The following is a 23,867-nucleotide window of genomic DNA, read 5'->3' on the forward strand; positions in this document are numbered from 1 at the left end:
GAGGGGCAACCGGGAAAGAATCCGGCACCCCGTTTTTATTTTCTAATTTAACATTTTATTTATGGGAGGAGAGGAAGTATGGGATGAGAGACAGACAGAGGTCTACAATTGTCTGGTTCATATCCCAGTGCTCACAACAGCCCGTGCTGTTTCAGGCTGAAGCCAGGGTCTGAGAACTCAGTCTGGTTTTCCCACATAGGTGGCAGGGATTCAACTACTTGAGCCATCACCTGCTGCCTCCCAGGGTGCTCATTAGCAGGAAGCTGAAATCAAAAGTGGAGCCTGGACTCAAACCCAAGCACTTGAATGTGGAGTGCAGGTATCCCAAGTAGCAGCTTAACCACTGTGCCAAACACCCATCCCTAAAGTACATCTCTTAACCCAGAACCCCGAGAGAAGCACATTTACCAACTAGGGTATCTGTGTGCATTAAAGCTTACTCTTTGAAATAGGATATTCTATGGGTTCTATGTAGTTCATGTTTATCATCATCTATCCATCACCTCAGTACCATACACAACATTTCCTTTGCCCTTTGAAGTACATACCAATTTGTAACCAACAGTTCCTATCTCCCCATTCCCTGGTAACCACAATTTGTTTTTTGGCCCTAAAGCTTTGCCTTTTTCAGAATATCACGTGAATGGAGTCATACAATATGTAGCCTTTCTTCTCTGGCTTCTTTGACTTACCATGCACTTACGCTTCATCCATGTTGAGGAATAAATCAATAGTACATTCCTTTCCATCCCTACATAGGATTCCATTGTTTGGATGTACCACAGCTGATTTACCATTCCTCTGATGAAGGACATCTTTATTGCTCCCTATTGCTAGTTATTAAGAATAAAGCTGCATATAGGATTTTGTATGGACTTAACTTTTCAAGTCACTTTACATATATACTTGGGTGAAACAAACGTGTAAGTGGATGGTTGATGGCGCATCCAGATTTCCTACTATCAGAGGGAGAGTTACAGATAAACAAGAAAGGAAGACACTATGAGCCCTGTCATGTCAGAGTCTGAGACATTAGTGTGAACTTATGTGGAGCTGAATACGAGGGTACTTCAAAAACTTTGTGGAAAATGAGATTAAATGTTAAATTTATTTTAGTGTGAAAAATGTTGAAATACATTCATACAAGGCATTTTGTTCTTAAAATGCATACTACAAAAAATTATGCATGGATTTCAACATTGTACCAAAATATATTTTAGTTTTTAATTCCATTTTCCACAGAGATTTTGAAGTACCCTTGAATTACCTAGCTCTGTCTACCCAGAAGGCCTAGGAGCAATTATACCCAATAGCAATAAGAACACTCATATCTTATTTCTAAATACTGTTCTCCATGAAAAGGAACCAGGAATTCTTAGAGAGATGACTCATTTTAGGACCAGGGCAGAGAGAACCATGTACTCTCAGAAAGTAAAGAAGTACTCCAAACGGAATTAAAAGATGAAGGTCAAAGTGACACAGAAACCAAGCTGAAAGTGCTACCAATGACCAAAGCCAGAAAAAAATGGAGCGCCTTTTATGATTGCATTTTATCTCCTTTTTTGCCATATTCGTTGTAATTGTTATTTTTAGTAATTGCTTTTATGTTTATATGTCTTTAATTTGTTCACTGTCAACATTCTAGTAATGTTAGACCATTTCATGGATAGTTTAAAAACCTCCCAATAGAATATTTCCATTTCTTTCCCCCCTTGCTTTTGTGCTATTGTTGTCATGCATTTTACTTTTACGTATATTATAAAATTCATAATGATTAGCTATGCTAATCTGCTTATATAGTCAAATGAATTTAAAGATGGTTAAAGAACAAGAAAAAGTATTAGTGATTTACTACCATGGTCTGAATGTTTGTTTCCTCGTAAAATTCGTATGTTGAAATCTTAACCCTCCAGTTGATGATTTTGGGCAGTGGGGCCTTTGGGGGGTCATTGGGTCATAAGGGCAGTGCCTTCATGAAAGGAATTAGTGCCCTAGTGAAAGAGGCCCTGGAGATCTCTGATTCCTTCTGCTAGGTGAGGCTGCAGGGAGGAGATAACAGTCTTCAAAGAAGCAGGCCCTCACCAGACACCAGATCTGCCAGAGCGTTGATCTTGGATTTCTCAGCTTCCGGAACTGCGAGGCACAAATTTCTGTTGTTTCTGAGTGACCTAGTTTATGGTGGATGGCATTTTGTTATAGCAGTCCGTGTGGACCAAGATGTTTACTCATAGATAGCCGCTTGCACTGCTCTTGCTTCCTTCGTGTATAACCTTCTCTCCTTTGGTACCATTTTCCTTCTGCCTAAAGGATTTCCTTTAACTTGTCTTCTAGCAATGAATTATTTCACTATGTATGTGTCTCAAAACCCGTTATTTTGTTTTTTGGTGGGTATAGAATTTTAGGTAGGTTTTTTTTTTCCTTTCAGTGCTTTAAAGATGTATTTCCATTATTGCCTTGCGTTGTTCCTGAGGGGAAGCATGCTGTTACCCTTCTCTTTGTTCTACAGGGCATTCAGTCTGGAAGGCAAGGTCACAAGCAGTGTGAAAATATACAGGTGTGGACCGCAGCTTGTATTCATAGCTGGCATTTCTTCTCTCTCTCAAGGAAGCCTCAGCCCTGCCTTTTTTTTTTTTTTCTCTTAATATTTCATTTATTTATTTGAAAGGCAGAGGTACAGAGAGAGAAGGAGGGAGGGAGGGAGCAAAGGGAGGGAGAGAGAGAGGGAGAGCGCATGCGCAGGAGTGCACTTGAGCCTGGCTGGGCCAGACAAGATCCAGGAGCCCGGAACTCCATCCTGATCTGCCACGTGGGTGGCAGGGGCCCAAGCACTTGGGCCATCCTCTGCTGCTTTCCCAGGCCCTTGGCAGGGAGCTGGATGGGCACTGGAGCAGCCAGGACTCGAACCTGCACCCGTAAGGGATGCTGGTGTCACAGACAGAGGCTTAACCCTCCGTGCCACAGTGCCTTCCCCATAGAAGCTTTAATTATATCAACAGCATCCCTTTGCAGCAACACTCGCGTTAGTGTTGCACTGGATAACTGGGGCCTGTATCCTGGCCAAGTTAACATCAAAAAAGCCACCACATCCATGTTTAGTCCATTTAGGACTAATTGTTCATCATTAATGAGGCAAGACCCTTCTGAATATAATTGTCAGGTGAATTGTGAGTTTTTTTTTTTTCAGTCAGGCTAATGGGAATAAGCACTAATCCTAGCCCTGTGTGAGTGTGGGGTACTTGGGGCCACCGCGTTGTGGTGCAGCGAGCTAAGCCACTGCCTGTGATGCATCCCATGCCAGAGCTCTGATCCCAGGAGGGCTGGCTGCTCTGCTTCCCATCCAGCTTCCTGCTAATTACCTGGGAAAGCAGCAGAGGGTAGAGCAGAAGTGGAGCAGCCGTGACTCAAAGCAGCACCCATATGGGATGCGTATGGCACAGCACCGGCCCCAGGACACTGCATGTTTACAGATACAGCTATAATATACATTGCTCAATCTTGAGAATGATTCCAAAATGGAAATGAATTCAGTAGGCAGCTCCTAGGTGTCATTCCTGAGGCAGTTTTGAAGGACTGAATGTGATCATTTTAGAACTTGTCAGATTTTAGGACTTGTGCCCACGCCTCCACCCTGCTCTCCGCCTCAGGAGGCTGCTTTGTGTGAATCGCATCCACAGCCTCCCCTGCTGTCTGGCTTCGTGTTAGGTTCAGCCAATGGGGATTCCCTGGCGGAAGATCGGAGTGTGGCAGCCGTGGGCGGGCACTACCCAGACCTCCCTTCAATGGAGAATGTTCTGGGAGAAGTGTCATTGGCTGCCAGCCTCCCGCTGCCACCCCTTCAGGATCCGAGGGCAGCATTCTTCCCTAGGCCACACTCGCCCCAGGCTCTTCCCTCTCACTGAACACGATGGGGACCACAGCTGGGCCACTCCTGCCTGCCTTGGGTCCTCTCTAGCAGGCAGTCTTTGCTCCGGGGTCCTCCATGGGCCTAGCCAAGACTTCTTCATAGTGGTGTGGCCATCTTGAGCTTGCCCTACCCACCCCTGCCCCTGCCCCCACCCCACTTCCTTCTTCTCTCCTCCCACAGGAGTCATGTCTGCTCCCCCATCTGAGCTGCTGCTTGCTCTGTTTCCCTTTAATCCTTCTCGGAAATGTGCCCCAGTCAATGTCTTCCACGTGTGGTTCTGTCTTGGGCTCTGTTACCTAGAGGCTGAAACCTAACACCTGGAGAACAGGCTGGGAGTGAAGTTAGGGTCTGTATTCTCTTGGCTTTCTCTCTTGGTGGTTGCCACTGGTTGGTCATGTCCCTTGTCCGAAAGTCAGAGCTCCCCTCAAGGCAGTCACCCCTACATGGCTTTTCCCCTATAAGTTCTGGCAGCTACTCTCTCCTCTTGTCACTTCAGCTCTACTAGCTACAACCTTGGGCTACCGATCAGCCCTGCACCCCTCACCTGCACCCCTTTGCAAAGTCTGTAAGTCAACTCTCTTCAAATGACGGTAATGGGAGGGTGACATTCTTCCCTATTGGGACCTTATAGTAGTTACCATCGGCATTCCACCCAGATCTTTGCCCACTCCCGGCTTCTGTAAGTGTCCACCGCTGCCTCATTCTCTGGAGAACTGCCCCCCGCAACTGGCTGAGGCCACCTCAGCTGGTCCCCACAACCCTGCTGGCTCACAACCAGTGACTGATGATGAGAGGCACAAAAAGCCAACTTCTTTGGCCCCCAGGAGGGCACCTCAGTAGTGAAGTTTGTACGCCGGAGTCCTCCCTCTTGTGGTTCTGAGACTGGGGCTGCACTCTTGCTGGGGGTATTAGGCCTTTCCACGTCCAGGTCCGGCTCCATTTCCTTCCTCATAGGCTGTCCCTGAATTCACCGGCTCAACAACTCCTGGACACTGATCCCTACTCTTGGGTTTGGCTTCTAGGGAATCTGACCCAAGACAGGCCCTGACTCTGCACCTGCCAACGCGGGCACTCATCGCAGTATGTAAGTTTCAGGGACGGCACTCTGCCCATATAGTTCCATGACTGCGAGGAGTACAACAATCCTATGGCAGAGATACTCGAGTGCACCAGCTGCTTAGCTGGGAGAGCTCACCAGCACCTCGGACAGACAGTGTCAAGGCTGTGTCAAAGCAGGACGTTAGTCAGGGGCCCCCAGCCCAGTGCTCTCTCCTCTTGGTGAATTGCTTTGCAAGTCCTTTCAACTCAACCTGAGTATATACTGGAAGGTCCCCTGAACACGTCCTGGGGGATGAAGAAAGGATACCCCAAGATTCCTTACTCACCAGTAATTGGGTGGGGAACCTTATTTCTGCCAAGGCTCATTTGCATATTTTTAACATAATTCATGGACCATACAAAATTATCAACTTCAAAAGTAACCTGCGATAGATTTACTGAATTTCGAGTCCTGCCTGCGGTTGCCATGGCAGGGCCAGAGCAGATGATTTTGCAGGACTTATGCGCCCATGGGCCCCATGCTCCCCACCCCTGTATGGTTCCGTGGGAGAGGAAGCTGATAGTAAACCGCAGAAGCTTCAGAGAGAGCCAGGTTGGAGTTCAATTTCTAGTGTTACCATTCACTATTCATGTGTCTCAGTCAAGGTAGCTAATCACTCTGTACCTTAATTTCCTCACTTATAAAATAAGACGGATAGTATCACTTCATTAGTTGTTAAGAATATATTCAATACTATGCAAAGTGCTTAGCACAATACCAAGTACAAATGAATTATTCAATAAATGGTAACTCCTACTATCATTGCTCACCACTTTAAGCAAGTGCTTGAGATTAAGCTAACAAGGTGTGTCTTTAATACTTGTAACATGGAGAGGAGACACGTTTTTATACCCGTGAGTGTTGGCAGCCACAAAAGCAGAGGCCACTTATATGAGATTTCCTTCTGCTTGCCCTAGTATTAATTCAGTCTTCCTCTTCAATACTTCTTCTGGACTATCCCTCCTTGGTCAGAATTTTAACAAGCATTGGGGCCAGTGTTGTGGTTCTGCAGGTTAAGCCACTGCTTGCCATGCCGACATTCTGTATTGGAGCACAGGTTTGAGTCATGGCTCAAACAAGTAGGGCTGGGCCAGACCAAAGCCAGAGCCAGGAGCTTCTTCTGGGTCTCCCACATAGGTGCAGGGATCCAAGCACTTAGGCCATCTTCTACTGCTTTCCCAGGTGCATTGGCAGGGAGCTGGATCGGAAGTGGAGCAGCAGGGACTCAAACCAGCGGCCTTATGGGATGCCAGTGTCATAGGCGTCAGCTTTATCTGCTATGCCACAGGACCAGCCCCTCAAATAAAAAATTTTTTAAATCTTTAAACACAAAATTTTAACAAGTATGCATTTTAAGTGTAAGATGATGATTGTTTTAGGTAATTGGGTGGTGAAAAGAAACAGTAAAGTTAAAAAGTACCAGGGTCTAAATGAAAAGATAAGTAAGCACTTGTATTTGCAAGTTTGTAACTACCCAGAACTTTGATTTGTTGAGACCTTCTTTTGCAGATACAGGAAGCTGTGTGACTATGTTCTGAGTAAGAAAAAAACGTAAGCAGAAGCTTTGGGTGGAGATTCTGGGAAAGCTCTTTTTAAAAGGGGTTGACTCACCTGGCAAGTGTCCTGCTCTTTTTCTGTTCTCGCTGCTTATTCCTCCAGCCTGGAATGCAAACATGATGGCTGGAATTGCAGTGGTCGTGTGACAACCAGGGAGCAAACTGTGGGATGAAATTGTGTGCTAAGAAGGGCAAAGCAGCAAGATAAGAGGAGCTGGAGACTTGGATGACTTCATGGGCTTGTTGTACTGATGTGAGCAGAGAGGAAGCTAGCGAACAGGAGCTGAGGATTGCAGCATCTGTGCTGTAGCCCCACGTGCGCCACCAAAACCCCACCCCCTTTCGTGCAGAGCACAGCTCCAGGTTTTTTTTTTTTTTTAAAGATGTATTTATTTAGTTATTTACTTGAAAGGTAGAGTTACAGAGAGGTCATCTAATTGTATTTTGGTGCCCATTATCTTATCTCTGCCTGCCATCCTACCCGTGGACGGAACTAGAGGACATCATGTTAAGTGAAATAATCCAGGCCCAGAAAGACAGATACCACATGTTTGTGGCTGTTGGATAGGAAATCACCAAACTGTCTCCCAAAGCAACTGTTTCTGCATTCCCGCCAGCAGTGAATGCGAGTTCCTGTTGCTCCAGGTTCTCATCTGCGTTTGCTGAGGTCAATGTCTTGTTTGTCATCTGTTATGAGGTCTTTGACCCTCTCTTATCTGGGTTATCCATTTTCTTATTGTTGAGATTTTTTTTAAGATTAAATTATTTATTTAAAAGACAGAGTTACAGAGAGGCAGAGGCAGAGAGAGAGAAGTCTTCCATCCACTGGTTCACTCCCCAAATGGCCTCAGTGGCCGGAGCTGGGCTAATCTGAAACCAGGAGCCAGGAGCTTCTTCCTGGTCTCCCACACAGGTGCAGGGGCCCAAGGACTTGGGCCATCTTCTACTGCTTTCCCAGGCCATAGCAAAGAGCAGGATCGGAAGTGGAGCAGCTGGGACTTGAACCAGCGCCCATATGGGATGCTGGTGCTGCAGGCGGTGACTTTACCCGCTATGCCACAGCGCTGACCCTTTTTTATTGTTGTTGTTGAGCTTGAAGAATTCTTTGTATATTTTGGATAACAGTCCATTACCAGATACGTCTTTCACAAATGTTTTCCTTTCATTCCCTCAACAGTGTCTTTTGCAGAGCAAAAATGTTAAATTTTAATGAAGTCCAGCTTAGCAATGCTTTCTTTCATGGATCATACCTTCAGTGTCCTTTCTGAAAAGTCATGGTCAAACCCAAGGTCATCTAGATTTTCTCCTGTGTTATCTTCCCAGAGTTTATAGTTTTGCATTTTACATTTAGGTTTGTGAGCCATTTTGAGTTAATTTTGTGGAGAATGTAAGATCTGTGTCTAGATTCAATGTTTTGGCGTGTGGATGTGTAGTTGTTGCTGCCCCATTTCTTTTTTTAAAGATCTATTTATTTATTTGAAAGTCAGAGTTCCAGAGAGGCAGAGGCACAGAGAGAGAGAGAGAGAGAGAAAGGTCCTCCATTCACTGGTTAACTCCCCAGTTGGCTGCAACCATTTCTTGAAAAGACTATCCATTGTATTGCCTTTGACCCTTTTTTTTTTTTTTGGGAAATCAAAGAAACTTGTTCAAGTACATTCTTACTTATGCCCTCCAACCGCTCCTGAAACTCCGGAACCCAGATTCGTACTGAAAAGGGAAGTGGGTTAGAAAACAGATAATTATGTTAAAATGTTTTCCCCAACTCAGACACATATTCGCATTTCTGTTGACTTGTAGCTTATTTAATGCAGGACAAAAGTCAAAATCTTACTCTGCACTTATATTTTCTATCTAGTTTGAGATGTGCAAAAGTAAGTATTCTGGAGACTCTTTTAAAAATCCTCCATGAAATCTTGACTTTCTGATACCTTCGAAAGGTTGTCTTTTCATTCTGAAGAAAAAGAAGGATTTTATTCTGCTTATGATCACTGCACTTAAGGAAGATCAGCCAAAGGCTGCTACATCTTCCCATGGAAGCACCGGCATGTTTGTAGTCAGGGAGACTAGATAGCAAGGGCAAATCCTGTTTTCATATTCCAGGATCCCAGTGGGGGCTCCCCCTACCCTCATCTCCATAGGGAGCTTGTCTGGTAGTTTTAGGCTTCGTTTTGGACTTTATAACTCTTGCCGGTGTCCCACGGAAAGCTAGAGCAATTCAGAGCGCTCCTTCAGTCTCATTGGATCCTCGTAAAGGTGGCCCAGCTCTTCCCTGAGCAATGTCAGTCCTAGACCGAGCTCACACCCTGGGGACCTGCGCTCCTGCCTGCTCATGACCTCGCATGAGTTAGAGAAACCAGTTGGCACGTCACAAACTTGAACTTCCCAAATGTTCTCTGTTCGTGGAACCCTTAGTCTCTCGTGGGCCCCTTTGCCAAAATAAATACCTAACAGCTCTGTTTATTAAGTAGTTGAATCCAAACAGCTCAATAGATATTCATGTCCTGATAGCATACCGATCCCTTGGAAAAAAAATACATATGAATTGAAAGAAAAAAAGCAGTATTTTAATTTCCTTCTTATGAAACCATAGTTGGCTGCCGACGGGATGTGTGTACCTGTGGGACGTCATAGTTTCTCAAGTCTTGGAATCTGTTTGGTTAGCACCACACGCTTGTCCTGTCCATGCTGATTGGTCATACTGCCGTTTGCTTGGCTCACAGCAATTGCCAAAAGCTCAACCTTGCAAAGATATGGCATCGCTAGAAGGAATGTGGTAGGGGCTTTTAGAGGAAGGCCATACCAGAGATGCCTTCTTCTCCAACGTAGTCAACTCCCTTGGCATCACACTATGAACGATCTTTCTCTCCATAGTACATTGCGGTACCTGGGCATGGAGGACTCCAAGCAGCAGCCACCACACCGTACCTGTACCAACTGCCCTCTCCATGTATACTAAACTTCTTCTGGATGGTTGCCTTCATCGGGAATTCACAGTCACGTCTTAAATGTTTGTCTCACAATTCTCCTTCGGGTATCTTGGTCTGTGTCTGAGCCCAATCGACCAATGACATTCTTCAAAGTCTTTTCTGACGTAGATAAATCAGCTCATGTAAATCAATCTTGGGGCTGAGGGCCTCTTAACACCCACATCACTGTCTCTGATTAGGCTCTCTTAGAACACGCAATTACAAGCACTACTATATATTGTTTTTCATTTGCCAAAATAAATATTTCAAACTTCATATCTTTTATGTTAAAGGTTTACTTATTTATATTTATTTACCTATTTATTCAAAAGGAAGAGTCACACAGAAAGATGGAGTGACAAAGAGAGAGAAAGCTCCTCCATCTACTGGTTTATTCCTTAAATGCCTGCAACAACCAGGACTGGCCAGGCTGAAGCCCAGAGCCAGGAACTCCATCCGGGTCTCCCACATGGGCAGCAAGAACTCAAGCTCTTGGTCTCTCATGCATTGCTTTCTCAGATGCGTTGGCAAGAAGCAGGATCTGAAGCGGAGTAGCCATAACTCACATTGGCACTTCAATATGGGATGCTAGCATTTCAAGCAGTGGCTCAATTTGCTCTGCCACAATGCCCGCCCCACGTCATCTTTTTAACATATTAGAAAGTTACAAGTGGTGGATAGCCTTTGGGTTGTAGGAAACTTTGAATTACCAACTTAAAAAAAAAAAAGTCAGAAATCAAGCAATAGTAAATACTCCTACAAGTAAGATCATGCTTATGCTTAAGAGAGTGCCAGCAACCGTGGTTCTATTTGTAGAGGATGACTAGTCTAGAGTTAAAAGACGGATTTTGTCATGTGTGGTGGGACTGTGATGTGCTGTTTACATCTCACGTCACTGAAAGACCTGTTGTCCCAGCTGCCAGGAGTAGATGTGTACATGAGGGTACTTCAAAAGGTTGCGGAAAGATGTAATTAAGAGATAAGTTTAGGAAAGGTGCTTTTGTATAGAGGTTAAGATACCACATGGAAAGTCCGCATCCCGTGTTGGAGCGCCTAGACCTGAGTCCCAGCTCCACTTCCCATTGCAGCTTCCTGCCAGTGCACACCTGGGATGTAGCAGCTGAGTGGCCCGAGTAGTGGCATCCCTGCTACTCACATGGGAGACCTGGACTGAATTTCCAGTTCCTGGCTTCGGACTGGCTCAGCCCTGGCTACTGGGGAGTGAACCAGTGAATGGGAGCTCACTCTCTCTGCCTTTCAAATAAATAAATGTTTTTAAATTCAAAGTGAGTTTATTTTGACACAAAACCTTTTTGATAGCCATGCATAGTTTTTTCAGAATATGCATTTCCCACAAACCTTCTGAAGGCATCTTATAGTTTATAAATAGCTACTGAGGTCACACCCTTCCCCGGGCAGCCCGTGTGCAGTGACTAATAGATGCAGCGACATGAAGGCCTGGCCACCTCCGTTCACAGGGAGACGATTTAGCTTTGCAGCTCCCCCCTTGGAGTTGGCCAAGGCTGTTGTCAGGCCTGCGTCATTGTCCAACCTCTCTCCGCCCTCCCCCGCTTGCTTCATTAGGTGTTGGTCCCAAGGGCACTTCCTAATAAGCAGCCTACACACGGAACCCAGCTAACAACAAAACGTTGCTTTTCTGGGTAATATTCTAGATATCTGGTAGCTTAATGTTCACTCTGCATGAGACCTTGCAGTGAGCAATATTACTGTCACTTCTCTCATTCTGTGGATTCTGTCTTCAAATTATTAATCACCTCTGAGAAAACCAATTTGGCAGATTAGATATCATGGCACCAAATGTCACAGTGAGTTTCTCTATCTGTAAGAGAATTTCAAAACGTTCCTGGAAAATGAAATTGAAAGAGAAGTTTATTTTGATGCAAAAAAAATGAAATCTCCTGGTTTTTTTTATAATACATAATTTCTATGAACAGCTATAGATAGCTAATAAAAAAAGCAATCTTATGCACCAGTAATCTCTAGATATTCCATATTCTCCCCTGCGTTACACAGCTCCTTGGTAACGAGGCAGACCATTCGATTAGTTCCGGCCCATGTGCGGTGAGGGAAGGGGTCACTTCCGGGCTGAGGCAGTGAGCCGCCCTGATGTGGTTGTCCTCTCTCTCTTCCTCTGCTGAGGGAACGAAGGACTTCGTGGTGCAGACAATGCCGACACAAGAGGTTGAAGCCTCTGACCGCCTGGGGACCTGGGTGACTGTGACCAGCTTATGTTGTATTAGGCCACCAAGTGTTACCTCACTCCTTGTAATCAGCCTACCCTGACTATTACACTCCATAAAATACATTCACTATTAATAACACTGTAAGCTAAGAATGTCATTGGCTAATTCCCTGCGCAGCTCAAACGTCTTTATTGTGATTCATTTCTATTTCAAGACCCTAAATGCACTTGACATTCTCCAAAGTTGTCTTTCAGGTTCTCAGCCACATTCCAGGGAGCCAGGCAATCACCAGCCACCCTGGACTGCAATAGCAAAGCCGGCACAGATGGGTCAAAAAGTATCCAAAAGCCATCCTTTGCTTCATTTGAATAGTAAGCTCTCCACACCGGGAGCCTTGTTAGCATAACATGTAGCCTAAACTGACCCAGGTTTGTGAACTGAGCCTGCACACTCTCCCTTCCATGCTCTTTCCTTGTGCTTCCTGGTTCACTTCCTACGTAAATTACGTTGCTCCAAGTCTTTGTCTCCAGGTCTGCTTTGGGGAGACAGCCACAAGGAAACATGATATTCTACAACACTGCCTTATGTCTAAAGGCCAGAACTCACAACTTTTACCTGCACTAGAGTTCCTCCTTACCCTGAGACATGGAGAGCACTCAAAGATGTATGTCAACAGTACCGGAATCTGTGAATGAGTCCCTTGGTGATCTCAGTTAGATTCAGGGTTACCCTGCTAATAGTACTGCACTGTCTCACTGGGTCTAGGAGGAGACTTACAGCTCCCTAGGAATTGGCCCCACCTCTATCACCATCCTCTGTATTTCAGTGGAGAGGTTTCCAGGCAAGTTTTTCCAAGAAGTTGTTTCTCTTCAAGGATCTGTATTCAGTCATTCAACAAGTGTTCGTTAAGTGCCAGGCACAATGCTGGCATTGGATATCATATTTAAAGCAGTATGATTTTAGAGGGGTAGTCGGTAACTGTGATCATTGACGTTAGAAAGTTTGGAGGGGTTCATATACTTAAGTATGCTCCTTATTCATCCTGGGAAAGAAGTAGTGACAACTGGTCAGGCAGATCCTATGAGCCGTCTCGCTTAACTCCAGTTGCAATGTCGCTGGTGTTTCAGTTGGAATTTTCCCATGGAATGGTTGTATATTTTTCCTGGCTACATTACTTCTGGCTGAGTCACATCCAATCCCCGTCTGCTTAAAGTAGCTAGAATGAGCTCTTTGTCCCTCACTAGGAACCTTGAGGAAGAGAATGTAAACATCAGGTTAGGAGAATGTTGCTGACGATCCATACACTGCTCTAGGGAAGCAACGTGTGGATGAGCCTATAGCAGAGGGCGCAGAGAGTGTGGACTTCCGTGTTTCGCATTAACACCCACCAAAGATCATCCACGTGGCTGCATCTGTGGATGCCAGCCGTGCTGTTTCCTTGGCCACCCAAGTGCCTGTGAACAGAGGGCTGGCGGTGCAGTGATAGAGACTTTCTGTGGGCCCAACAGCCTACATTCTCTTTCCCCATAGCTCATCTACCTACTGTCATTACTGAATTTCCAGCCTTCCGGCAGGAGAGACCAATGCTAAACCCCCAACATGGGCTATTGCCCTGGGAGATCAGCCAGCCAACAGCAGATGCTAAACTTTTGAGTTTTTGCCAATCTTTTTGTTTTGTTTTAACGATTTATTTATTTGAAAGGCAGAGTTACAGAGAGAGAGAGAGAGACAGACAGACAGACAGAGAGAAAGAGATCTTCCATCCACTGGTTCACTCTCCAAATGGCTACAATGACAGAGGCTGGGCCAGGCCAAAGGCAGGATCCAGGAGCTTAATCAGAATCTCCCACGTGGGTGCAGGGACCCAGGGACTTAGGCCATCTGCTACTACTTTCTCAGGCGCATTAGCAGGCAGCTGGATGGGAAGTGGAGCAGCCGGGACTTGAACTGGCACTTACATGGGATGCCAGCATCATAGGCAGCAGCTTTATCTGCTGTGCCACAAGGCCAGCTCCAGACTTTTGCCAGGCTTCTAATTGAGAAATGTAGCTTAAATTTCCATTTCTCTGACTAAAAGTGAGGTCCAACATCTTGTCATATGTTTAACGGCCCTTTTCATTTCTTTTTCTGTGAATTGTCTGTACCTATGTCTTGCTGATCTTTCTATTGGATTACTGGTCTTTCCTTCTCAATTTAAAGAAGCTTATTATATTACTCCTTGATTACAAGTTGCAAATATTTTTCTCACTTTCTCATTTGTCTTTTCACTTTTCTTTTGAGACTTTCTATCATGCAAAACTTTTTTCGTTTTTATGGGACCATACTTACCTGTCATTTTTCGGATTTTCTAAAGACTTGTTGATTTGAAAGGCAGAGTCACAGAAAGAGAGCGAGATCTTTCATCTGCCGGTTTACTTCCAGCTGGATCAGAGTGGAGCAGCCAGGACCGGAACTGGCACTCTGATGGGGGATGCCAGTTCCACAAGCAGTGGCTTCACCCACTGCGCCACGGCGCTGGCTCCGGTGTTTCTGTTACTGCTTCTGGAGTTTGAATCGTAGTTAGGGGTGTTTCCTCACACTGAAGCTTTAAGGAAAGTCACTCATATTTTCTCTTTTTACTCATGTAGTTTCATGTTTCACATTAAGAATTTTGATCTAGCGCAAATTTATCCCAGTGTAAGGAATACATCAGATTTTATCTTTTCCCAGGTGGCTTTTCAGTTGCTTCAATGCCACTTATTTTAGAAGTTTTTCTTTCCTTCACAATTGTGATAAACCCATAGTGAACCAGCGGATAGAGGATCTCTCTCTCTCTCTAACTCTCTCAAATAAATAAATAAAATCTTTAAAAATTATTTATTTAGGTATTTAAGTTTGCTTATTTGAAAGGCAGAGAGAGAAAGGGAGAGAGAGAGGGAAAAATCTTCCATCTGTTGGTTCGTTCACTCCCCAAGTGCCTACAACAGCCAGAGCTTGGCCAGGCTGTAGCATGGAGCCAGGACCTCCATTTGGGTCTCCACGTGGGTGAACAGAGACTCAACCACTTGAGCCATCACCTGCTGCCTCCCAGCACCACATTAGCAGGAAGCTGGGTAGAAAAGGAATGAGCTGGAAATTGAACCAGCGGTCTCATATGGGATGTTGCCCTCTCAAGTTCTGGCTTACCCTGCTGTGCGACAATGCCTACCCCTACTTTTTTTTTTATTTTTGACAAAAACTGTATATATTTATTTTGAAATATGTGTATTGCAGAATAGCTAAATTGAGCTAATTAATATGTGTATTACCTCACATACTTTAGATCTTTTTGGGGGGGTAAGAACGCTTAGAATCAACTTTCCTGGCAATTTTCTTATATTGTTAATATATTGTTACCAAAGTGTACAATAGATATCTTAAAATTAGTCTTCCTAACAAATTTTATGTCCTTTGAGCAACATTTCACCAACATCCCCCACCCCCTACTCCCCACCCACCAGTCTACTCTCTACTTTGAGTTCAACTTCTTTAGGTTCCGCACATAAGAGAGATCATGCAGTATTGGTCTTTCTTGCTCTCCTGGTTCATCAGCTCAACACAAGTAACAGGATTTCCTAACTTTCTTGCAGCTGAATTGTATTCCATTGTGTATATATACCACATTTCATTTATTCATTCATTTGTTGATGGGCACTTAGGTTGATTCTTTTTTAAAAAGATTTAAAAAATTTTTTTTTTTACTTATTTGAAAGGCAGACTTAGAGAGAGAAAGAGAGAGACAGAGAGACAGAGACAGAGAAAGCACTAGAGAGAGAGAGAGAGATCTTCTGTTCACTGGTTCACTCCCCAAATGGCTGCAGGAGCCAGGGCTGGGCCAGGCCAAAGCCAGGAGCTTCATCTGGGTCTGGCAGGGAGCTGGATCAGAAGTGGAGAATTGAAATGGTGTCCACATGCGATGCCAGCATTGCAGGTGGCAGCTTAACCCATTATGCCACAGCGCCAGCTCTGCACTTTGGCTGTTGTGAATAATGCAGCAATAAACATAGGAGTGCAGGTGTCTCTTTGATATGATTTAATTTCCTTTGGTATAAACCCAGGAGTAGGATCACTGAATAATGTGGTGGTTCTATTTTTAATTTTTAAGGAACCCCTATGCCATTTTCCATAACGATGATTCTGATTTATATTTCCACCAACGTTTACGAGGGTTCCCCTTCCTTCACACCTTCTCCAGCGCATGTTACCTCTTGCCTTTTTTTAAACCATTTTATTCATATAAGTGGAACAAATTTCATGTAGCTCATACGTACAGTTTTAAGAACATAATGACACTTCCCACCCCATCCTGCCTCCCTCCCTCAATCCCACCATTCCTCCCACTTCCTTTCTTATTTTTCTTTTCATTCTTGTGATAATATACATTTTTTCTTTGAGAATAAGGTTTTTTTTTTTTTTTTTTTTTTTTTGACAGGCAGAGTGGACAGTGAGAGAGAGAGAGAGAGACGGAGAGAAAGGTCTTCCTTTGCTGTTGGTTCACCCTCCAGTGGCTGGCGCACCGCACTGATCCGAAGCCAGAAGCCAGGAGCCAGGTGCTTCTCCTGGTCTCCCATGGGGTGCAGGGCCCAAGCACTTGGGCCATCCTCCACTGCACTCCCGGGCCATAGCAGAGAGCTGGCCTGGAAGAAGGGCAACTGGGACAGCATCCGGCGCCCCGACCAGGACTAGAACCCGGTGTGCTGGCGCCACAGGCGGAGGATTAGCCTAGTGAGCCGCGGCGCCGGCCGAGAACAAGTTTTATCATTAACTGAAGAAGCACCCAAGGAAACAAGCAAGGGAGCTGGGCACTCAAGCTTATCTAAAACTTATGAGACCTAAGAATGTCCTCCATTTAATACACTAAAACAAAGTATAACAAGTTTTACTGTTAACTCTCATAATACAACTCTTTGAGGACAGAGGACCTGCATGGGAAGTAAGTGCACAGTGACTCCTGTTGTTAATCTAACAAGTAACACTCTTATGTATGATGTCTGTGATCACCCAATGCTCTTGACATGAGCTGCCTAGGCTATGGAAGACTTCTGGATTCACAAACTCCGTCAGTATTTAGACAGGGCCATAATCAAAGTGGAAGTTGTCTCCTCCCTTCAGAGAACAGTACATCCTTCTTTAATGACCACTTCTTGGGACCTCTTGTCTTTTTGATAATAACTCTTAAACAGGCATGAGGTACTATCTCGTGATTTTAAGTCGCATTCCTCTGATTATTAGCGATTTCAAGCCCTTTTTTCGATACACTTGTTGGCTATTTCTGTGTCTTCTTTTGAGAAATATCTGTTCAAGTCCTTTGCCCATTTTTTGATTGAGTTCTTGGTTTTCTTACTATTTTTTACATATTTATGGGGTACAGTATGTTAATACCAGCATTCAGTGTGAAGATCAAATCGGGTTAGTTAGCATTTCGTCTCCTTAAACATTAAAAAAGGTTTAATTAACAATAATAATACATATTCATGGGGTACAGGGTGACATTTTAATAAATGTATACAATATGTACTGATTGAATTTGGGTAATTAACATTCCCCTCTCCTTGTCATCACTTTCTGATTGGAGTCTTTGAGCTCCTCTCTTCTATTCGTGCAGAAAATATATGTGAGATTATTGTGAGCTGCGGTCACCTCACTGCGCTGTGCTGCACGGGGAGCTTCTTCCTTCTGTCTAGCTATACCCAACCCCCTCTCTCCCTCCTCCTCCTCCTCCTCAACCCTTCTCAATAGTAATCAAATCGACTGTTTTTTTTTTTGTTTTTTGTTTTTTTTTTTTTTAGCTTCATATGAGGGAAAAACATGAGGTACTTGTTTTTCTACTTGGAATTGATTTTTGTGTGTACCGTGAGATAGGAGTCCAAGTTATATTTTTTCCTTTTACACAGAGATATCTGCTTGTCGCAGACAATTTATTGAAAAATGCATCTGTTTCCACTGATCGGGAACACCGCCTCTGCTGTAGATCATGTCCCTGGTTGTGCAAGCCTGCTTCTAGACTTTCTATTCTGTTCCCTGGCCGCTTCGTTGCCAGTCCACTGCCATACTGCATTAATCACTGTACCGTTACACTGGCTTCTTATCTGCTAGGGCAGTTCTGGAGTTTTCTTTTTGTCTTCGGGAGTAACTTGAATATTCTTGTCCATTTGCAGCCCCGTATGAATTTTGAAATCAGCTTCTCAGGTTTCACAGAAATGCCTCTTGGGGGAGGGGGAGGGTTTGAGTGAGTTTGCTCTGGCTACTACTTCCATTCCCATTTTGAATAGAAGTGGTGAGTATGGGCATCCTCGTCTTCTTCCTGTCTTAGGGGAAAGGCTTTCCACTTTTCACCAATGAGTATGATGTTAACCATGGATTTTATATAAAGGCTTTTGATTTCTGCATGCTGGTTGATATTCTACATTAAAATGAATTTTCTTATTGCTTGTGGTTCTTTTTCCACATGATCTTTTGGATTTTCTGACATAATAATATCAACTGTGAAAGAGATAAGATTTACAGCTTCCTTTCCCATTGTTATGTCTCTATCTGAGTTTTCTTGTCTAATTGCATTGGCCATGACCTCCCACATAATGTTTGAAAGTAGTGGAAACAATGGGCCTCCTTTTCTTGGTCCTGACGTTAGAATGAAAGCTTCCATTATCTCCCTATTACATGAGATGTTGTACTTTGGGGTAATCTTATTAAGGAAATATCCTTCAAGTCCTATCTTATGGATTGTTTTTCACATAACTGTCAACTCCTAAATTCATAAATGGAAAAAAATGAGTCTCATTGTTTATCTTTAAAATATCTGTCAATGTGGAATGTGGCACATAATCATAATGCCATCCCCAGCAGGAGTATTTCAGAATTTTTATCATGGGTTGGCATTGTGGCACACCAGGTTGAGCCTCGGCCTGCAATGCCAGCATCCCATATGGGCACTGGTTCCAGTCCTGGCTAGTCTACTTCCCATCCAGCTCCCTGCTAATGTGCCTGGGAAAACAGCATAAGATGGTCCAAGTGCCTGGGCCTCTGCACCCATGTGGGAGACCAGGAAAAAACTCCTGGCTCCTGGCTTTGAGTTGGCTCAGGCCTGGCCATTGCAGCCATTTGTGGAGTGAAAAAATGGCTAGAAGATTCTCTCTCTCTCTCTCTCTCTCTCTGTAACTCTGCCTTTCAAACAAATAAAAACAAATCTTTTTTTTAAAAAAAGAATTTGTATCACAAGAAATTTACGATCCCAGTGGATGGGTGCCACATGTCACAGTTACAGCATAATTGAAAATGTTCTTTGATGTAGAGCAGGAACACTATAGTATTATGGGTCCCTGATTGAGAAAGATCTGGGTTTGAGTCCTAACTCTGCTACTAGGATCTTGGACAAATTTCTCGGTCTCTCAGAGCCTCCCTTTCCTTTTATGTAAAAGGGGATGATGATAGTAGCTACTTTAAGGATTCTTGTGAGACAATTTTCCTGGAAGCTTTCATTCAGGACTTAGCATATAATAAATGCTCATTAAATGGTAGATATCACCAGTACCAAAACAAGTAAAAGAAATAATAAATGCTGTGAAGAATCTCTGGCAGAAGAGGGCACTTGAGCCAGCCCTTTGAAAGCTGTAGGGCTTGAATTCAGAGAGGGTTGGGAAGTTGAGGAGGGAAGAAGCAGTTTCTAGGCCCGGTATTGTGGTGCAGTGGGTTATCCGAGCGCAGGTTTGAATGCTGGCTGCCCTGCTTGTGATCTGGCTTCCTGCTAATATCTGTGGGCAGGCAGCAGAGGATGGCCCAAGTCCCTGGGCCCCTGCCACCCATGTGGGAGACCAGGATGGAGTTCCTGGCTCCTGGCTTCAGCCTGGCCCAACCCTGGCTGTTGAGGCCATTTGGGAAGTGAACCAGTGGATGGAAGCTCTCTCTGTCTCTCCTTCTTTGTCTGATACTTTGCCTTTCAAATAAATAAATTAGTAAATCTTATTCTTTTATTTTAAAGCAGAGTTTCCAAGTAAGAGGAGAAAGATCTTTAAAATTTAAAAGGTCATGCTAAAACAGTGGTTCACTTTAATTTGTGTTTTTAAAAAAGTCCAACTGACTTTTGAAACCATCATTATTTAAAATTTGATATGTTCTCCTCATATACCATTTGCAGAATTCTTGAATATGAATAGCATGTATTATTATGCATATGAGAGAAAAGCATTTGGAATCGAATTCCATGCTATCTATCTTTAAGGCCCCTACTGGCTTCTCCATGCCCCATAGTTTTTGCCTAGCTGCTACTTTGCATTTTAATTTGACCCTGCCTTTTTTTTATTTGCACTTATTACCAGATTGCTTTTTAAAATTAAATATTTTTGTGTGTTCCCTATTCAGTATTTGATGACTGTTTATTACTATAATTCATTGTTCAGAATAATGTACCACATCCTGCATCCATCATTGCACTCCATTCTCCATGGGGTCTAAACCATTTCAGAGTCATTAAATGAATGTGCAATTTGGGAATTAAATGAATGGAAAAGGAAGAGAATGGGCATCCAAAGGAGGTGAGGAGGTGAAGGAGGCAGCGGTGGGTTTACGCAGGGCACAGCTTCCCTTGCCAACGCTTCGTTAAAATCCTCAAACTTTCCCTGCCCCCCTACTCCACACCCCACGCACCTAATCGAGTGGAAACTTGCATCGATCTCTTCCAGGCCGACGCTGGGGTGGGAAACTGTGAACAAACATCTGTGCAGCACCCAAGAAGACCCCGAGTCCAGACTTTAGATGCCAGTAGTCTACTTAGGAGAGGATCCTGGGAAACACCAGTAGGGGGAAGGGAGAAGCGAAACAGGAAGGAGAAGGAAGCTAGTGATGGATGTTATTGTCAAGCACTATAAAGCGTGACTCGTTCATTGAAAATATTAAAAATAAGGGCCAGCGTTGTGGCACAGCAGGTTAAACCACCACTTGCAGTGCCAGTTCCCCATATCAGAGTGCGAATCTGCACCGCTTCCAGTCCAGCTCCCTGCTAATGGCCTGGGAAGGCCGCAGAAGATGGCCCAAGTACTTGGGCCTTTGCCACCCACATGGGAGACCTGGATGCAACCATTCTGGGCTCCTGGCTGCGGCCTGGCCCCAACCTGACTCTTGCATCCATTTGGAAGATCTCTCTGGGTCTGTCCCTTTCTCTCTGTCTTTGATGTAAATCTTAAAAAAAAAAAAAAAAAAAAAAAAAAAAAAAAAACATGTGGGCTATAGTAGAGATCTCAAGCAGAGGGGATTTTAATCCAGACAACTGGTTACAAAGGTGTTGGGAGGGTTAAAGGAGTAAAAGGGGCAAGTGTGAGTCAGGCACAAGGGAATTGCTACCATCACCTGTGGGGTGCACGATTGGGCCACTGACCCAGGCAGTGGAAGAGGGCTGCAGGGAGGAGCTAATCTCCATTCCAGAGCTTTGCAGCCGTCCCACCTAAGGGTCTGAGGAAGGAACTGTGTAGCTGCTGTCGGTTCCGACCCCCTCGGAAGAGCAGAAACAGGTAGAGGAAGTGTGCTGTAATCTGATCCGTCCTCAGTGAAGCCTCCCTCACTTGTGAACCTGGGACTGTCCAGGGGAGTGGTCATCTCTTTCCTCACAGGTTCATCATTTCAACTCAGAGGTAGACAGGCCGGTGTTGTGCAGCAAATGCAGACACTGCTTGCGACGCTGGCATTGCATATCGGAGCGCCGGTTGGTTCGAGTCCCAGCTGCTCCACTTATGATCCAGCTCCCTGCTGACGTCCCTGGGAAAGCAGTAGAGATGGCCCAAATACTTGGACCCCTGCACCCACATGGGAGACCCTGATGAAGCTCCTGGCTCCTAGCCATTTGGGAAGCGATCCAGCGGAATGGAAGATCTCTCTTTGTTGCTCCTTCTCTCTGCCTTCAACTAAATAAATAATTTAAAAAATTTTTAAATTTATTTGAGAGTTACAGACAGTGAGAGAGAGAGACAGAGGTTCACCCCCTAAATGGCTACTATGGCTGGCGCGCTGCGCCGATCCGAAGCCAGGAGCCAGGTGCTTCCTCCTGGTCTCCCATGCGGGTACAGGGGCCCAAGCACTTGGGCCATCCTCCACTGCCCTCCCGGGCCACAGCAGAGAGCTGGACTGGAAGAGGAGCTGCTGGGACTAGAACCGGCACCCATATGGGATGCCGGTGCCGCAGGCGGAGGATTAACCAAGTGAGCCACGGCACCAGCCCCAACAAATAATTTTTTAAAAAATAAAAGGTGGGGAGAAAAGTGACAAATAGGAATACAGCACCACAACCCCAACCTACTGAGAGCATAGGTTCAAACCGTGTAGGAATTTAGACCACAAGAATGTATTCTTTACCCGCCCCCTTCACTGTGTCTGAGCTTGAGAAAGCTGGAATTTATGGAATGAATCCGGGCTGTGGAGAAAGCCAGCCCTGATCCCAAGCAATTTGTTAACCAATTACCCAGTCTGCTTATCTCCACATAGTTTTGCTCATCAGATAATAGATAGTGCTTTCTCTGACACTGCTCATCTTGGACATGCCTTTGTGGAACCAGTGGTTTCACTAACGCTGGGATAGGGAAAACAGAAGGAGGTGTGGTTGCTCTGGCATTGAGAGCAGAGGTCATTTTCCCTCTCTGCTGGCTGCTGCCCCAGCCTCAACCACAGGCCACAGAACCCAACGAGATCATGCAGAGACTGGAGCAGTGTGTGACCAAGGCAACCCTCTCTGTCTTTGGCATACACGATCTTTGAAATAAATGAAAGGGAAGAGATCTGAATGCCTTGTCCAACCAAAAATTTCCCACCCTGGTTTGTCCTGAGAGAGAGAAAAATAAAAAAGGCATGCATTTGTTTGGCAGTGTCTTTTGTCTACCTGGAATTGATTTTTGTGTGTACCATGAGATAGGAGTCCAAGTTATATTTTTTCCTTTTACACAGAGATATCTGCTTGTCTCAGACAATTTATTGAAAAATGCATCTGTTTCCACTGATCGGGAACACCGCCTCTGCTGTAGATCATGTCCGTGGTTGTGCAAGCCTGCTTCTAGACTTTCTATTCTGTTCCCTGGCCGCTTCGTTGCCAGTCCACTGCCATACTGCATTAATCACTGTACCGTTACACTGGCTTCTTATCTGCTAGGGCAGTTCTGGAGTTTTCTTTTTGTCTTCAGGAGTAACTTGAATATTCTTGTCCATTTGCAGCCCCGTATGAATTGTAAAATCAGCTTTTCGAGTTTCACAAAAATGTCTCTTGGGGTTTTCATTGTGTTTGCATTAAATCTTTCGATCATCTTGGGGGAGAAATGACATTTTATTTTTGCCCATAATCAAAACTTTATTGAAAAACTGACATCGAAATAGGAGATAACTTGTATACCTTATAAAATCAAATGAGATTACATTCTCTTAGTAGATTCACTCTAATCACTGAACTTAACGATAAGGCTTTCGGTGAGAAAACACAAATCCAGGAAGTTGTGTGGGGCACTAGTGTTGTTTGCTTCTAAAGGAACAGCTTTCTGTGAGTCGGGCCTTTCCTACTGTAGGCTGGCACAAAACTGTAGAACCACCTACACAAAAACTCAGTGTCCGAGCATGGCTGAAAACCATGGTGATCTTGTAGCAACCCAAGCATTTTACATCCATAAAATAAGAATTCGGACTTTGAACTAGCCTTTTTTTTTTTTTTTTTTTAATGTTTCTTTTTTTCCTCCTGCAAGGAGGGATGGAGTAAATCTCTAGCCAAGAGCATGTTGGCAGTCCGTGAGCCTGGCACCTCTGACTTTCTCTGGCTACTGCCCTAGCGACCAGAAATGGCATCTTTACAATATTATTCTTCTAATCCATGAGCGTAATATTTCCTCAATTCAGTTAGATCTTTAAAATCTCCTAATAAACTTTTATAACTTTTCCATAGAAAATGAAAACATTCTATTTTTTAAATGTTTCCTGAACTTGAAGTATACTTCTTTTTCACCTTTATATTAAGGGAATACTTTTTAAAATAGAATTCTAATTTTTTTTAAATTTCCTTTCATTTTATTTGAATGGTAGAGAGAGAGAAATATCTTCCACCCACTGGTTCACTCCCCAAATGCCTGTAACAGCTGGGTCAGGGCCAGTCCAAAGCCA

At 44.3% G+C, this 23,867-nt stretch overlaps 1 long non-coding RNA gene and 1 pseudogene across 1 annotated transcript in view; one reads left to right on the forward strand and one right to left on the reverse strand.

The window, feature by feature from the left end:
* The window catches only part of LOC108178726 (uncharacterized), a 218,758-nt gene that overhangs the window by 42,639 nt on the left and 152,252 nt on the right, over positions 1-23,867 (forward strand). The window lies entirely within an intron of this gene.
* On the reverse strand, positions 23,223-23,396 carry LOC108178725 (small ribosomal subunit protein eS27-like pseudogene; annotated as a pseudogene).

This window comes from Oryctolagus cuniculus, chromosome X, assembly GCF_051225735.1.
Source record: "Oryctolagus cuniculus isolate XC-2025 breed Fujian yellow rabbit chromosome X, ASM5122573v1, whole genome shotgun sequence".
NCBI lineage: Eukaryota > Metazoa > Chordata > Mammalia > Lagomorpha > Leporidae > Oryctolagus > Oryctolagus cuniculus.